The sequence below is a fragment of the Sinocyclocheilus rhinocerous genome, unplaced genomic scaffold (assembly GCF_001515625.1).
Source record: "Sinocyclocheilus rhinocerous isolate Xijiao unplaced genomic scaffold, SAMN03320098_v1.1 scaffold7829, whole genome shotgun sequence".
NCBI classification, from domain to species: Eukaryota; Metazoa; Chordata; class Actinopteri; order Cypriniformes; family Cyprinidae; genus Sinocyclocheilus; species Sinocyclocheilus rhinocerous.
In genome coordinates, this window is record NW_015641420.1 from 72,113 (window position 1) to 89,030 (window position 16,918).

At 36.6% G+C, this 16,918-nt stretch overlaps 2 long non-coding RNA genes across 2 annotated transcripts; one reads left to right on the forward strand and one right to left on the reverse strand.

The window, feature by feature from the left end:
* The first annotated feature begins 11,031 nt into the window (after positions 1-11,031).
* On the forward strand, positions 11,032-11,670 carry LOC107754773 (uncharacterized). The gene is made up of 3 exons (XR_001641618.1): positions 11,032-11,168; positions 11,333-11,434; positions 11,638-11,670. It is a non-coding gene; the product is annotated as an uncharacterized LOC107754773 (long non-coding RNA).
* Positions 11,671-16,131: 4,461 nt separating this feature from the next.
* LOC107754774 (uncharacterized) lies at positions 16,132-16,690 on the reverse strand. Its single transcript, XR_001641619.1, has 3 exons — positions 16,661-16,690; positions 16,398-16,499; positions 16,132-16,195 (listed from the first exon to the last, which is right to left on the reverse strand). It is a non-coding gene; the product is annotated as an uncharacterized LOC107754774 (long non-coding RNA).
* Between the last annotated feature and the right edge of the window lie 228 nt (positions 16,691-16,918).

Consider the following 16,918-nt stretch of genomic DNA (forward strand, 5'->3'; position numbering starts at 1 on the left):
GAAAAATTGCACATACTGCACTCAGGAAATAAATAGAAAAAAAAAAACATCAACATCCCTTTTATGACACCTTGTAAATCTAGATTTACCATTTTCTAAATCAATAATGATCAATCATGAACAATTACACTGAAAAATGCTCCATCACGCCACAATGACATCTTTCTACATCAGAAGATTTTTCAGAGATTGCATTCTAGGTTCAGCCATTGAATGAAATCAAAGGTGTCCTTCAGCACTGGAGGATACTATAATTTCATAGCATAAATCCAAGTCCAAAGAGCAGGCAACCCTTAAAGGAAGATCCCCCATCTGTATGTGAATGGCAAGAAATTGTACATGATGTCTACAGTATGGAAGTGCTGACCCTTTCCTTAAGACAACAATCTACCAAAATCTCATCATACTGGGGGAGGTGGTTGAAAAGAAAAGAAAACATTTAATAGATGACCTATGTGTTTTTTTCCCCCTTCCCTCTCTCTCTCTGTTTTGCCATTTATATGAGTTTGAAGCACCCTCCCCCCCAAAAAGGGATCCTTAGACCATTTTGACTCTTAATCCATAAACTGTGTCAGATGTGTAACCCTTAACATAACTTTGTATGGCAGAATCTGATCAAAATCTGAATACTCATGAATGTAGTATAAGTTATATTTGGTGACCGCTGTATGTCTATGTCTGTTATGTGTATAGGTTATTCTTTAGAATGTATCCTTTTGTTCTGTATTTGTTTGAAAAAAAAAGAAAAAGAAAAAAGAAAGTCTTTGTGGGCTTTAGGAGGGCGATAAAGCACAGTGATCGCCACAGTAGGCTAGTGTACATTTCATGTTTCAGCAATTGCAATTCGAAACTCTTAAAAGCATCTGTGATGGAGGTAACGAATTACAACTACTCACGTTACTGTAATTAAGTAGTTTTTTCGGGTACTTGTACTTTTTTGAGTGTATTTTTAAAGCTGTACTTTTACTTGTACTTAAGTACAAATTAAGCAAAATAATCTTCCCCAGCAAGCAATAGCCGTCATTTCAACGTCTCGGTTAACTATAGACGCGATATAGTCCGGCTATGTGTAACCCACTTCTAGCCCAAATAACCTTGAATTTGGTTTCATGTTGTTTTTTGGCAAAATAACTTGTGAGATGTATGATATTCCATCATGTAAGCAAAGTCAACAGCGTTTACAAGGTGTTTGGTTTCATTTCTTTGACATGTTCAATACGTAGCCTGTGCGTAGCCACGATTTAGCTCGTAGTCAGAGCGGCTATCTGTAGCCCACTTATAGTCAAACCTGATTCACTGTAGTTTTTGACCAGGCAGCGCATGAGATGGTTGATATCCCATCACGTTCGCAGTGTCAATAATATCTACAAAGATTTAAGTGTCATTTCATGACATGGCCTATATGTAGCCACGATTTAGCTCTAAATTGGACGGGTTACGTGTAGTCTGCTTTTAGCCCACCTGGCGAAATCGAGGCAATCTGTGGTCTCATTTTAACGGCTTGGCTATAAAGAATGGGAATCTACGTCACGCCGCGTTGGATTCCGCCATGTTTTAGGTAACGCTCAGGAGCACACAGTGTAAACACACACAAATCACCACAGAAAAAGCCGACCGTTTACTATTAATATTTTTTGAAAACCATCTTACATACTCTTAGAATAAAACGGACTAATATGTACAGTAAATCTCTTTAAAAAAAAAATCGCTCTGTGGTTTGTCTGAGAGGCTGCAAATATTCATTATTCAGTCTCCTTCACTACAGTGGTACTGATATAGGCTAACTGCTAAAACTTTGGTTAGAGTAGCAAAACCATGGCTATTTTTTAAAAGGGAGAATACATAGCTAGATCTCAAACAGTGGATCATTTATCATTGTTATATATCGTCATATTGCCCAGTAAAACTGCTCAGTGTAAAGAATTAAGCCATTATAGAGGTAACAGAACTTACTAGAAGCTTCTTTGAAACGATGTGTATTGTGGATGCTATGCAAATAAATACCTTGACTTGAATGAACCAAGATGAAGATTCTTACTATTAGAGATGCCGAACAACGATGCAAGCGCCTCTTTTGGTGAAAGTTTTCAGACAGCTTTCAAAATGGCCACCAGACAGTGTGAACACATGGAGACCCATATCTCAGTGTGCAATGATCTGATTGACTTGAAATTACAGGAGGTATGTAGTAACAAACACATCAATTAGTTAAGACATCAAGTAGGATAATACATGATTTTTTCTTTTTATAATCTGAGCTCAAATATGGAAGTGTGCTTAATGGGTACATGAGCTTAATAGGTACGTTTACCCTATTTAATGCAGACATTGATAAGGGCTATGGCATACCTCTGCTTTTTCAGCTTTCTAACGCTGAAAAAAATCACGTTTTTCACACCGGCCGTGCAAAGGGCTATGGCAAATGATGTAAAGTGAGCCTTAACCACTCCAACACGATCTTAAGTAGAATAATATAAACATGAAATAATGTCAAACGTCTACATTCACTATATTATCCAGTCTCCGCTGTGGCTCCCGTGACCTAAATTCCCAGAATGCATTGGCGCTGTGACGACACATTCCCATTCTATTGCCCTATACCAGTAACCAGACCGGGGGGGAGTCCAAGATGGCTACCTGATCAGACGTGTTTTTACGAGCTCCTGCACCATCTGTGTTTAGACAGTGCAAAAATAACTTTTTATTAATCGTATGCTGCGTGTGTTATTTTGTTACGTCTTTGACTTGAAGTTTTCCCCTATATTGCGTTGCCATGGGGCGTAAACGTGGTCATTCGAACAACTCTTCGGCTGATGCTAAGGTGGCTAGCGTTAGTTTTAACGCGTGCTCACCAGCCAGCAGTGGCCATGATTACGTTGTTTCTTGCGCGAGCGAGGAAGATACGTTCAGTTTAGCTGAAGAGGAATTCCCTGCATTGCCTATCACCCCGAGTAAATCGCCAGTCATAAAGAAAAGAGCAAGTGACGACACTCGAGCTGATATCTCGACGCAACTATCAGACATAACACAGCTGATCAACAGTCACTCAGACGGAATAGAGAAAAAGATCTAGGACATGTCAGCTGAACTGAAGGCCGTTGTTGAGAAGGTTACTAGTCTTGAGTGGCGTATGGATGCTGTTGAATGGCCTGTGGCTCAAATGCAGCGGAGGATGGATGATATGGAAACATATTTGGGAAGACGTAATTTGAGGATAGCCGGGATTCCTGAATCTGCGCATGAAGACATTTGGCTTGAGGTGGTCAAAATCTGCCAAAATGTTCTTCCTAGTGCAAAGGACAAACTCTCGGATGTTATTGACGTGGTCCATCGTCTCGGGAAGTTGCAACAAGATGGCACGAAGCGTCCCAGGGTGACCATTATGCAGTTTTTTGATATTCAATATGGTGCTGCTTTTTTCAGCATTTTTTGATTTTGCAACCTATTTTCAAAAAGATAGGGGACAAAATTGAGTTCATAGAACTTAAAGCAGGTTAACTGTTTCAGTGTTTGTGAGTTCTTTAAATGTCTTTCTCTGTTGTGTCCTTAAATGCCAGGGGTTTAAGAGATGTTGTTAAACGCAAGGCCTTATTTTTGTTTTCTAGACAGTTTGGTTCTGACTTCGTATTTTTTCAAGAGTCTCATTCTAAAGATAATGATGGTAATTTTTGGAAATCGCAGTGGGGTAGTGAGATATGGTTCTCTCATGGTTCGGAGCACTCTGCAGGGGTTTCCTGTTTAAAAAATAATTTTGCAGGGGATGTGTTGCACACATACTGTGATGAATATGGGCACTTTATTTTGTTAATTCTGAAGTGTTATAATTTGAATCTTATTGTTGTTAATTATTATGGGTATAACTCTAGATCTGAGAATGATCAGTTATTATTTGTTTTGGAAGATAAGCTTACTTATTGGCAGTCTAAATTTCCAAATGCTTATTTAGTGATTGGTGGTGATTTTAATACTGTCCTGAATGAATCCCTTGATAGGTGGCCACCTGGTCGCCCATCAAACTCAAACACAGCTCTGAAAGCATTTATGCATAGGTTTGAGCTTATAGATATATGGAGGGTTATAAATGCGAATGATAGAGTATACACGTGGAGCAATACAAATTAATCTAGACTTTCACGAATTGATTTTTGGTTAGTCTCAAGAAATTTTGATAAAAAGAATATCTATATTGATGTCTCTGCAACGCCATTAACAGATCATGAGGCTGTTTCTATTAAAATTTTGCTTTCTCCCGAAGCTAGATTTAACAAGGGCTCTTCTTATTGGAAAATGAACAGTTCATTGCTTAATCATAATGAGGTTAGCTGGAAAGTTAGGAGCTGGAAAGACTTATTGGTTTTTATTGGAGCAAAGCTAAACAAGAAAATTATTTTTTTTTATAAATTGGGAATTGTTAAAATATGAAATTGGGAAATACCTCAAAAAACGTAGTGCTAATTTGGCTAAAATAAAACGTCTTGAAGAAGTTAATATTGTTAGTGAAATCTCGTCTATTACCAAGATCTTACCTGAAAATCTGTCCGATAGTCAGAGAGCCTATTTAGTTGATTTGCAAATTAAGTTGGATGACTTGTATAAATTAAAAGCAGAAGGGGCTTTTATAAGGTCAAGGCAAAGGTGGGTTGAATATGGTGAACAGATGTCTTCCTACTTTTTTAAGCTTGAGAAAAATAGGGCTAAGCATAATTCTATTTGCCAATTAAATATTGGAGGGGTTGTCTCAGAAAATGCTAAAGAAATTTCCCAATTTTGTTATAAGTTTTACTCAAATTTGTATAAATCTAAATTGAATCTAACTGATCTGGATACTTTAAGTAAACATCTTGGTAATGTTAATTCTGTTAGTTATGATGAAAAAAATTGATGTGACTCGATAATTACTATCGATGAGGTTAAAGAAGCAATTTTACATTTAAAAAATAACAAGTCGCCTGGCAGTGACGGGATAACGGCGGAATTTTATAAGTTATATTCTGAGTTGTTATCTCCGTTCCTCCTGCAAGTGTATATAGAGAGTTTAAATTGCTCTGAGCTTTCTGTTAGTATGAAGCAAGGTGTCATTTGTTTAATACCTAAACCTAAAAAGGACACTCTTCTTTTAGACAACTGGAGACCTATCAGCCTCCTTAATAATGATTATAAATTGTTTGCCCTGTTTGCCCTTAAACGTTTTAAGTTGGTTTTGAACTCCATTATTGATGAAAATCAGTCAGGTTTCATGAATTTCATGAAAATTTTTACAAATATTAGACTTGTCTTTGACCTCATTGATTACACTGACTTTATTGAGGACGATAGTTTAATTTTGTTTTTGGACTTCTTCAAAGCTTTTGACACTATTGAGCATCCTTTCATTTTTTTTTTTGTTTAGAGGGTTTTGGTTTCGGGCCTTATTTTTGTAATGCAATGAAAACGTTGTATGCTGGGGGAAATAGCTCAGTGAAATTAGGACATGGTACTACACAGAGATTTATTTTAGAAAGAGGTATTCGGCAAGGCTGTCCAGCTTCCGTATATCTCTTTCTTATTGTAGCTCAAGCCTTCTGTCATTTTATTAAGGATAGTAAGCTAGAAGGAATTCATATTGCTGGTAGAAGTATTTTAATTAGTCAACTAGCGGATGATACAGCCTTATTTTTTTAAAAACTCGAGCCAGGTTCATCAGGCAATTAAAAATATACAGTTGTTTTCTAATGCTTCAGGTTTGTACCTTAATATAAAAAAATGTGAAATATTAGTCTTAAAAAATTCCTCCCTTTTATCTGTGGATGGTATTCCAGTTAAAGAAGCTGTTAATTACTTAGGCGTTGTCATTTCGAAAAGTGAACAAGATAGAGTTTCCCTGAATTTTAACCCTGCTTTTGAAAAGATAAAAAGAAAATTTAATCTTTGGTTATTAAGGGACTTGTCCCTCAGAGGTAGAGTTCTTCTGTCAAAAGCAGAAGGAATTTCTAGATTAACTTATATTGCTTCAACCATATATCTAGACAATAAAACTGTTAAGTCTATCGATCAGATTTTATTTAATTTTTTATGGAAGAACCGTGTGCACTACATTCGTAAATCTGTTGTCATAAATTCCCTTAAAAACGGTGGACTTGACTTTTTTGGATTTCTCTACTTTAAATAATACTCTCAAAATTAATTGGTTAAAATTTTGTTTGAATAAACCTTCTTTGTGGAATTTCATTCCTAATTTTATTTTTGACCAACTCGGGGGTCTTTCTTTTTTACTAATGTGTGATTATAAGATTGAGAAATTGCCAGTGAAGCTATCAATTGATTTTTGGTTAGTCTCTAGAAATTTTGATAAAGAGAATATCTATATTGATATCTCTGCAACGCCATTAACAGATCATAAGGCTGTTTCTATTAAAATTTTGCTTTCTCCCGAAGCTAGATTTAACAAGGGCTCTTCTTATTGGAAAATGAACAGTTCATTGCTTAATCATAATGAGGTTAGATCAGAGCTGGAAAGACTTATTGGTTTTTATTGGAGTAAAGCTAAACACGAAAATTAATTTGGTATAAATTGGGAATTGTTCAAATATGAAATTGGGAAATACCTCAGAAAATTTTGTGCTAATTTGGCTAAAATAAAACGTCTTGAAGAAGTTAATATTGTTAGTGAAATCTCGTCTATTACCAAGATCTTACCTGAAAATCTGTCCGATAGTCAGAGAGCCTATTTAGTTGATTTGCAAATTAAGTTGGATGACTTGTATAAATTAAGAGCAGAAGGGGCTTTTATAAGGTCAAGGCAAAGGTGGCTTGAATATGGTGAACAGATGTCTTCCTACTTTTTTAAGCTTGAGAAAAATAGGGCTAAGCACAATTCTATTTGCCAATTAAATATTGGAGGGGTTGTCTCAGATAATGCTAAAGAAATTTTCCAGTTTTGTTATAAGTTTTACTCAAATTTGTATAAATCTAAATTTAATCTAGCTGATCTGGATACTTTCAGTAAACATCTTGGTAATGTTAATTCTATTAGTAATGATGAAAAAAATTTGTGTGACTCGACAATTACTATCGATGAGGTTAAAGAAGCAATTTTACATTTAAAAAATAACAAGTCGCCTGGCAGTGACGGGATAACGGCAGAATTTTATAAGTTATATTCTGAGTTGTTATCTCCGTTCCTCCTGCAAGTGTATATAGAGAGTTTAAATTGCTCTGAGCTTTCTGTTAGTATGAAGCAAGGTGTCATTTGTTTAATACCTAAACCTAAAAAGGACACTCTTCTTTTAGACAACTAGAGACCTATCAGCCTCCTTAATAATGATTATAAATTGTTTGCCCTTATTCTCTATAAACGTTTTAAGTTGGTTTTGAACTCCATTATTGATGAAAATCAGTCAGGTTTCATGAAAAATCGTCATATTTTTTATAATATTAGACTTGTCTTTGACCTCATTGATTACTCTGACTTTATTGAGGACGATAGTTTAATTCTGTTTTTGGACTTCTTCAAAGCTTTTGACACTATTGAGCATCCTTTCATTTTTTTTGTTTAGAGCGTTTTGGTTTCGGGCCCTATTTTTGTAATGCGATGAAAACGTTGTATGCTGGGGGAAATAGCTCAGTGAAATTAGGACATGGTACTACACAGAGATTTATTTTAGAAAGAGGTATTCGGCAAGGCTGTCCAGCTTCCGTATATCTCTTTCTTATTGTAGCTCAAGCCTTCTGTCATTTTATTAAGGATAGTAAGGATAGTAAGCTTCATATTGCTGGTAGAAGTATTTTAATTAGTCAACTAGCGGATGATACAGCCTTATTTTCCTTATTTTTCACGCCAGGTTCATCAGGCAATTAAAAATATACGGTTGTTTTCTAATGCTTCAGGTTTGTACCTTAATATAAAAAAATGTGAAATATTAGTCTTAAAAAATTCCTCCCTTTTATCTGTGGATGGTATTCCAGTTAAAGAAGCTGTTAATTACTTAGGCGTTGTCATTTCGAAAAGTGAACAAGATAGAGTTTCCCTGAATTTTAACCCTGCTTTTGAAAAGATAAAAAGAAAATTTAATCTTTGGTTATTAAGGGACTTGTCCCTCAGAGGTAGAGTTCTTCTGTCAAAAGCAGAAGGAATTTCTAGATTAACTTATATTGCTTCAACCATATATCTAGACAATAAAACTGTTAAGTCTATCGATCAGATTTTATTTAATTTTTTATGGAAGAACCGTGTGCACTACATTCGTAAATCTGTTGTCATAAATTCCCTTAAAAACGGTGGACTTGACTTTTTTGGATTTCTCTACTTTAAATAATACTCTCAAAATTAATTGGTTAAAATTTTGTTTGAATAAACCTTCTTTGTGGAATTTCATTCCTAATTTTATTTTTGACCAACTCGGGGGTCTTTCTTTTTTACTAATGTGTGATTATAAGATTGAGAAATTGCCAGTGAAGCTATCTGCCTTTCATGCTCAAGCTTTGTTGGCTTGGAAACTGATCTACAAGCACAACTTTTCTCCGCAGCGTTATTTTATTTGGAACAATCGTTGTATTTTGTTTAAACATAAAAGTATTTTTTTGAAAAGCTGGTTTGATAAGGGTATTGTCTTAGTGTGTCATTTGTTTAACACTCAAGGGTATCTTATGACATATGATGAGTTTCTTGTACACTTTAATTTTCCTGTGACTCCCAAGGAATTCTCTCTTGTTTTCTCTGCAATTAATTCTGCTATAGTTTCCTTATTTAAAGATGTGATATTGGTTGATATGCCCATAGTCAATCTAACTGATACAATATGTGGTAAAATTTGTTTTTCACAGACTAAAAATAACAAGTCTATTCGTTCTCTATTTTTAAAGGAGATTGCTACCAAGCCTTGCTCTATTGCTTATTGGACTAAATTTGTTGGAAATCCTAAGTGGGAAAGCATTTGGTTATTGCCTCACAAGTTCTTTGTTACAAACAAGATAAAAGAAATCTGTTTCAAAATATTTCATAAATTCTATCCTGTTAAACATTTTCTCAGTAAGTTTAAGAAGGATATTGATGTTAACTGCTCTTTTTGCTCTTTGCACTTGGAAACTGTACCCCACATCTTCTGGCACTGTAGTTATGTTAAAAAGTTATGGTATGATGTCTCTATGTTTATCAAAGAAAAGATACACTTTAATTTTAATTTGCATTTTGAAAATGTAGTTTTTGGATATTTTAATTGTGATCATGTAAATAACAAAGTTTTTGTTATTAATCTGTTTATTTTGTTGGTTAAGTTTCACATTCATAAGTGTAAATTTTCTAACAAAAAACCCTGTTTTACAGTGTTTTTTAAAGAGTTGGAAAATTACTTGTGTACTATTCAACATAGTACTAATAGAAAGGCAATTAAAACTGTCAGTTTGTGTTCTGTCTTCAAAATCTTTGAGTAATGTAAAGGTCATGCATGTCTCTGATTGTGTGTGTATGTATATATATGTATATATGTGTGTATATATATATGGGTATATATATATAAATATATACATATATATATATATTTCCTTCTTTTCTTTTATCCTTTGTTACCCTGGCTTTGTATTGTTTTGTATATGTCGTTTAAAGCATAATAAAAAATAAAAAAATAAAAAAATAAAAATACAGTCTATGTTTAAAACCCACAAGCCGCCACTGCTAACTTAGTCATTACCAAAATGAACTGTCATTATTTATTCCCCCTCACGTCATTCTAAACCTGTATGGCTGTCTTCTGTGAAACACAAAGACTTAGGAAATGTCTCTTTTTTGTCCATACAACAGAAGTCAGCAGTAACCAAAACAATTTTTTTTGGATGAACGATCCCCTTAACCCTTTAACTGTCACCCGTCCCATCTGTGGGGTGCCTAAGTTTACTTAAATATATTACAATTAAATCCTAATCTAATCATGACAAACTATATATCGTTGGAAAGGTCTAAGACTCCTAAATAGATATTTTACCAATGTTTTTGTTCAAAATTATGTAGGAAAAGTAATTATTTTAATACTGTGTTACTCATTGTTATGAATTACAAGATGTTACAGTCCATAACAATATAATATTTTTTGCAAAAAGTGTCTTAAATAGCTGAAATCATGATTTCTTGTCCGAATTAGTCAGTGCATTTTTTCCATCATGTATCGTGTAATCAAAATATTTTATTGTACTTTTCTTTTGGTAATATTTAATTCATTTTATTTATAAAAGCCCTAAAGAGTCATTTACCTAATTCTACAACGTTATTAAAAAAAATAAACTTTTTTCTTATAAAAATGTGTGTCCGTAAATCATTTATGCTAGCAAGTCGAGTTTTTGGCAAAAAATAAAGAAAATTGTCAATTCTGTTACCGTCAAACTCTGTTACCAAGGTAGAGTAACAATGCTGACAATGCGGTAACAGAATTGACAGTCCATCGGACAATCCTGTCAATTCTGTTACTTTACAATTCTGTTACTTAAAGGGTCAACTCTGTTTATGTGTTGTGAACTATTTTCACAAAAAAAACAATAAAATTGTTGTTTAAAATCTAATAAACATTATTGATTCATTTTTGCACCCTTATAATATTTCAAAAAAATTTTTTTTAAATGGATATTGTATATAATACTAAATTTCAGATGACAGATTTGACAAACAATACCATAAAGACATCTGTATTTTCATTAAAAATAAAAAAAGGAAGTAACTTGTGTTTGGCAAGCACTGAATTATTAAAATTAAATATGTTTTAAATAAGATACTGAAAAAAAAAAAAATCTGTTAGTGAAAAGTTTTTTTCTTAACTTTCTGCAATGCCAAATGTATCTCCAATTATAGAATCACCCTTAAGAATACAAATGATTTAAAATGGCAATATAAAATTATCAATTATAAAAAGTTTGCAGCAGTATTAAAATAGTGCAAATAGCGTAGATGTGCAATGCAGCATTAAAACCTAAACAGTACAAACAGAAAACATAATGTAATAAAACGGTAGGGGGTGAATTTATTATTCCATGTATTATTCCATTATTCCAGGTCAATGGGCATCAGTGTTTAAGGTTGGTAAACACGTGTACACGGACGCATATAATACTACCCGCCTGACATTGACATGTGTTATTCAGGTGTCAAAGTTGTGCAGAATTGAAGGAAGAAACCTCAAAGACAGTGCCAGATGGATGCTGGACAGGTAAAGCCTACAAAACGTACAACATTAATTAAGCATTGTGGTGTCAATACTCAATAAGTTACAACACAAATCTGAAATTTTAAAAATAATTCCTTTACTGGTCATTTTGAAATGTCAAACTTTGTCCGCAATTGTTAACCACCTCAATCTGTATTATATTTTAGGGTTTTAAAAAAATTCCCTCATGTCCAAATTCAACATGAAGTGGGGTGGTCCGCTGCAGAAAGAGGCATTTGAAAAGACTGTACTGTTCTCGGTCATTAGAGGTATGTGTATAAAACACAAACAACATTTACCAGAGAGCTTCTCTCTATTTTAACACTGAATGGTGATACACTATATATCTCATTTTTGTTTTTAGTAGGCATCCAAGCAAAAGAGAATGACTCCCTGTCACAATTAGTGTAATTAAAGTAAAAAATTATGTCAAAAAGCTTTTCTTGTGCTTTTTTTTTGTCTTATTTGGCAGATGCTGTGATAACCAACTTCCCGGCAGCAAGAGAGTTGGACTTGAGGAATGCAGTGCCATAGAACAATGCTCTAATAACCAAGCATGTACAACATGAACATTTATGTGTGCATCAATACAGTTCAACCTAACTTTAACCATTAATTTTCACTTTTAGTTGACCGTTACTTTCTTTTTGCTTACTGTCAGACTTTAAGTTACATAGTCTTTCAACCACATTGGCTTCCTTCTACAACAATGCCTCTCTGCTTGGATGTTGACACTTTCCAGGAGTGGAGCCGAAACTGATTGTTCAGCCAGAGTGAAATCTGTAGATAGGGGTGCCAAATGAGACACGTCCCAAGTTCGTCCATCGTTCAGCTCATAACTGTGTGTTCCTTTTCTCCTCACAATCTGCATAGGGCCACTGAATTTTGATTTCCCTTTTCTGACATGCACAGATTTTCTCACCCTTACAAGGTCACCTTCTTTGAGCTTCGGAATCCTTGCTTTACGCTTTGTGTCCAGATATGCTTTCATCTTTTGTTCATTTTGCATCACTTTTGTTCTCAGTTCATTCATGTCAGGGTTCAGATTGCATTGTGGAAGGACTGACAATTTTGTTCTCATTTTCCTCCCAAACAAGAGCTCGAGAGGAGACATTCCTGTGGTAGCATGGGGTGTAGCTCTATACGTTTGCAAGAATTCTACAATAAATGATGTCCATGGAGCCCTCTCTCGCTCCGCAGTCAGAATGGCATTCTTCAGTACCTTATTCCAACGCACAACAGCTCCATTTCCTTCTGGATGGTATATGGAGGTGCGAATGTGCTTGATATTTCTTTCTTGCAGGAAATGTTTGAACTTGGATGACAGGAACTGAGGTCCATTGTCGGTGACAATCTCCAGTGGATTCCCCTTTTGGCTGAACAGTGATCTCAGAAAACTGGTAACAGTAGACACAGTCACGTGAGGTGCGAATGCTACCTCTGGCCATTTTGAGTGGTAGTCAATTAATGTAATGGCATATCTGCAGCTAACAGGGCCTATCTTAAAAGGGCCTACATATCAATGCCCAGTTTCTGCCACGGACCGGCTGGGTACTCAACTGGGGTCAGTGGTGCATGTGTGGTTCTAGCTGTCTTATCGTTAATCTGGCAGGTGACACAGGTTGCTACAGGCAGGTGAGTTTTATCAGGGTTGGATCAAATATCTGCAGGAAAATGGCCTGGAAGGGCAAAGTTTGCCCATCACTGTGCTAGAGTGACCAAACGTGACCGTAAGCTAAGTGGCACAATCAGTCTGTGAGTTCCTCTTATCACATAAGAGTCATGACTAGACAGTTCATCTCTTACTGGAAAGTAAGGAAGTACATCAGCAGGCAATGTTTTAGATGTTGCAGGCCAGCTGTTCTCAATATATTGACGCAGTTTGGCGAGCTCAGTGTAGGAGGAGCTTTCAGCAGCAAACTCAGCGACAGGAACAGCTGACAGCAGGGTGGTGATGGCAGCAACAGTTTCTGGTTCAAAGTCAGAGTTCATTTCATTTGGCAATGGCAGACCTGATAGACAATCTGCTACCCGGTTGTCAGCTCCGCGTTTGTACTCCACGTCATAATTGAAGCAGAGCAATCTGGCAGACCATCGAGCCACTCTAAGTCCAGCGCGTCCCATGCCTTTAGTACTTAACAGGGTAGTCAGGGCTTGGTGATCTGATCTTAATTTGAATTGTTTGTCCCACAGGTACGTTCTCCAACGCTCAATGGACCAGACACAAGCGAGGTCTCTGCAGCTGTCAAAGTTCTGGAAGCAAAAGCCACAGTTCTTTCTGACATATCTGGATGGATCTGAGTCAGGATACCACCTATGCCATAGTCCGAAGCGTCTGTTGTAACAATTGTGGGCAAAGCCAGGTCAAATAAAGCCAATGCAGGGCTCTCTGCAATCAGTTCTTTCACTTTCTGGAAACTTCTGTGTGCTTTGGTGGTCCATGTGAAATTTGTGTTTCCTCTGAGCACATCTCTTATAGGCTCAACAACTGCTGCGTAGCTCGGAATAAATTTAGCATACCAAGCAGTAAGGCCTAGAAACGATCTTAGTGTGGACGCATCCAAAGGAGCTGGGGCATTTTGTATTGCCTCCAAGTGGCTGTTGTCTGGCATCAATCCCTCTTTTGAAATGGTATGTCCCAGGAAGGTGAGTTTCTCCTGGTGGAACTTACATTTCTCGTCATTTAGACGCAAACCTGCTTCTTGCAGTTTGTGCAGCACTGTTTTGAGGTGGGCATCATGACTGGCAGCAGAATCACTAAATACAATTATATCATCCAAATAAAACTGGACAGCGGGAACATCTCTGAGGACGGTAGACAAAAGTTTTGAAATGCTGCTGGGGCTGACGCTAATCCATAGCAGACGCTCTTAAAACGAAACAGGCCGTCCTGTGTTATAAATGCAGTCAGGTCTCTGCTTTCCTCGTGTAGTGGAACCTGATGGTACGCATTCGCAAGATCAATTGTGGAAAACATCACAGCGCCTCTTAACTGTGAAAACAGCTCCTCGATGTGTGGAATGGGATAGCTGTCCACCACAATTGCTTTGTTGGGTTCCCTAAGATCCACACACATTCTGATATCTCCAGACTTCTTCTGAGTCACTACGATGGGCGATACCCAGGGCGAGGCATCTACTCTTTCAATAATGTCTGCTGGTAACAGACGGTTCAGCTCCGCAGACACAGCATCCCTTACAGAAAAAGGCAGCTTCTGTTGCACAGGGACAGCATTTTTTGCGCAATTTCACTTTATGTACAAAATTCTTTGCACAGCCAAAGCTTGGTGTGGCAGAATGAGACACCTGTTCCACAGACTGTGTGTAGGTGATTACTTTATTTCCTTTTATGCACAGGTTCAAGGAAGATATTAAGTCCATGCCCATCAGTGGGTTTCCACTTTTCACAATATAGAATGTGGCAGGTACTGAACATTCTCCATGTTGTGCACAAGTCTTAATACATCCCAGCACAGGAAGGTCATCTTTTGCATATGTGACAAGACGCACATCAGACTGTTCCAGGGGCAGCTCAGAAAAGTATTGCTTATATATACGCTCTGGCAACAAAGATACAGAAGATCCTGTATCAACAGTTAATTCTTGCGTTGTAGTACCTGACAATGAGCCCACTTCAATGTTACACACAATTTTGTTGGCAGCAGGAGATGTGCTAGTTATGTACAAGACAGTCAGTTTAGGAACTTCAATTTCTCGGATGTTATGTTTCCTTGCAGAGCGGCACACCTTTGCAAAATGTCCAATTTTGCCGCATGATTTACAGGTCTTGTTTAAAACTGGACACTGCTTGGAATTTTCTAGATGACTGCTGGAATCACAACGGTAACATTTGTGTTCAGAATGTACATCCGCTCGACTCTGCTGCTTTTCTTGTGCTGCCTCTATGTGCGTTTGTTTCTTTTTTTCTCACGTGCAGTCTTTGAACTGGTAATTCGGCAGGCTTCGCAAATTCACTAGCATTAGCCATTGCATTTTCCACTTGGATTGCAACTTGTATTGCTCTGTCTAACGTTAAATCCTGTAGCGTCTGGACCAATCAGACACACCATTTTTCATTTGATTTAACAAGTCAATTATTCATTAGATTAACAAACGTTCACAGACCCCTCACCCAATAAACATACTGGGTGCCAAGTTGTCTGTGAACAAGGCCCAGGACCCTGGTTACCATGGCAACCCTGACATAATTATTCATATTTCCCCATGAATGAGCTGATTCGCTACAATCCGCTTCAAGCAATAAATGTTCACGAATTCGACTGCTGTACACTTTTTCAACGATTTGATCTCTCAGCATTTCATCTTCTTTATCATCAAATGCACATAATGACACCGTATCACGGAGCGCGGCCACATATTGCAGGATATTTTCATCATGACTTTGCTCCCTTTGGCGAAATTTGTGTCGCTCCGCAATGACATTAACTTTTGGTGCAAAGTACGCCCTGAGAGCCGTAAGTGCAGATGCATATGTCGTACCGGTGTTAGGAAGAGTGTAGAAAATTCTCTGTGCTTCTGTTTCCGAGGCAGTGAAGCAATATAGCACGCTTACGATTGTCAGGCCAGTCGTCTCCCTCTGCATGAATCGCCAGCAGGTAGTTCTCAAATATTTGTGTCTATATTCCAAATGGAATGGCAGGTTCACCAGGACATTGTATGTAGGAGGAAGATGGACTGCCATCCTCGTTGCCAATTTGTTGTGTAGTTGTATATAATCACGAGAGATCACATTCAGGTAACTCACATGGTCTCTTTACTAGCACTGCATGTCTGACACAACATTTCTTCTTCTTACATGCATACCAGTTCCCACATAATACAACAACTCCCTCTAGTGGGCATTTACCATTCAACATTGTTAAGTGGACACAACATAGACTAGTCATCAAATAGACAGCTAATGAATGCCTACATATATACATCTAATAGACAACAAAATGGCGAAATGCTTCCCAACTGCATTCCTCAAGTCCAACTCTTTTGCTGCCGGGAAATTGGTCATCACAGCATCTGCCAAATAAGAAAGAAAAAAAAAGCACAAGAAAAGCATGACATAATTTTTTACTTTAATTACACTAATTGTGACAGGGAGTCATTCTCTTTTGCTTGGATGCGAACTAAAAACAAAAACGAGATATATATAGTGTATCACCATTCAGTGTTAAAAAAGAGAGAAGCTCTCTGGTAAATGTTGTGTGTTTTATACACATACCTCTAATGACAGAGAACAGTGCAGTCTTTTCAAATGCCTCTTTCTGCAGCGGACCACCCCCCTTCATGTTGAATTTAGACATGAGGGAATTTTTTTAAAACCCTAAAATATACAGAATGAGGTGGTTAACAATTGCGAACAAAGTTTGACATTTCAAAATGACCAGTAAAGGAATTATTTTTAAAATTTCTGATTTGCGTTGTAACTTATTGAGTATTGACACCACAATGTTTGATTAATGTGGCAAGATTTGTAGGCTTTACCTGTCCAGCATCCTTCTGGCACTGTCTTTGTTCTTAAGCTTTACTATCAATTTGGAAGTTTCAAAATAAATCTTATTTTACTTGTACAATGACAAAGCTATTCTATTCAATTAGCTCATGCTCTCTCTGTATCTCACAAGCCATTGTTGAGTCATAAATTCAATATAATAATTGAAATAAATGATGGACTTTGTCAAAGATGCGAGTTTTAGTGAGGAAATGTTGTTTTGGAGAGTTTTTTTTTTTTTTTTTACCATT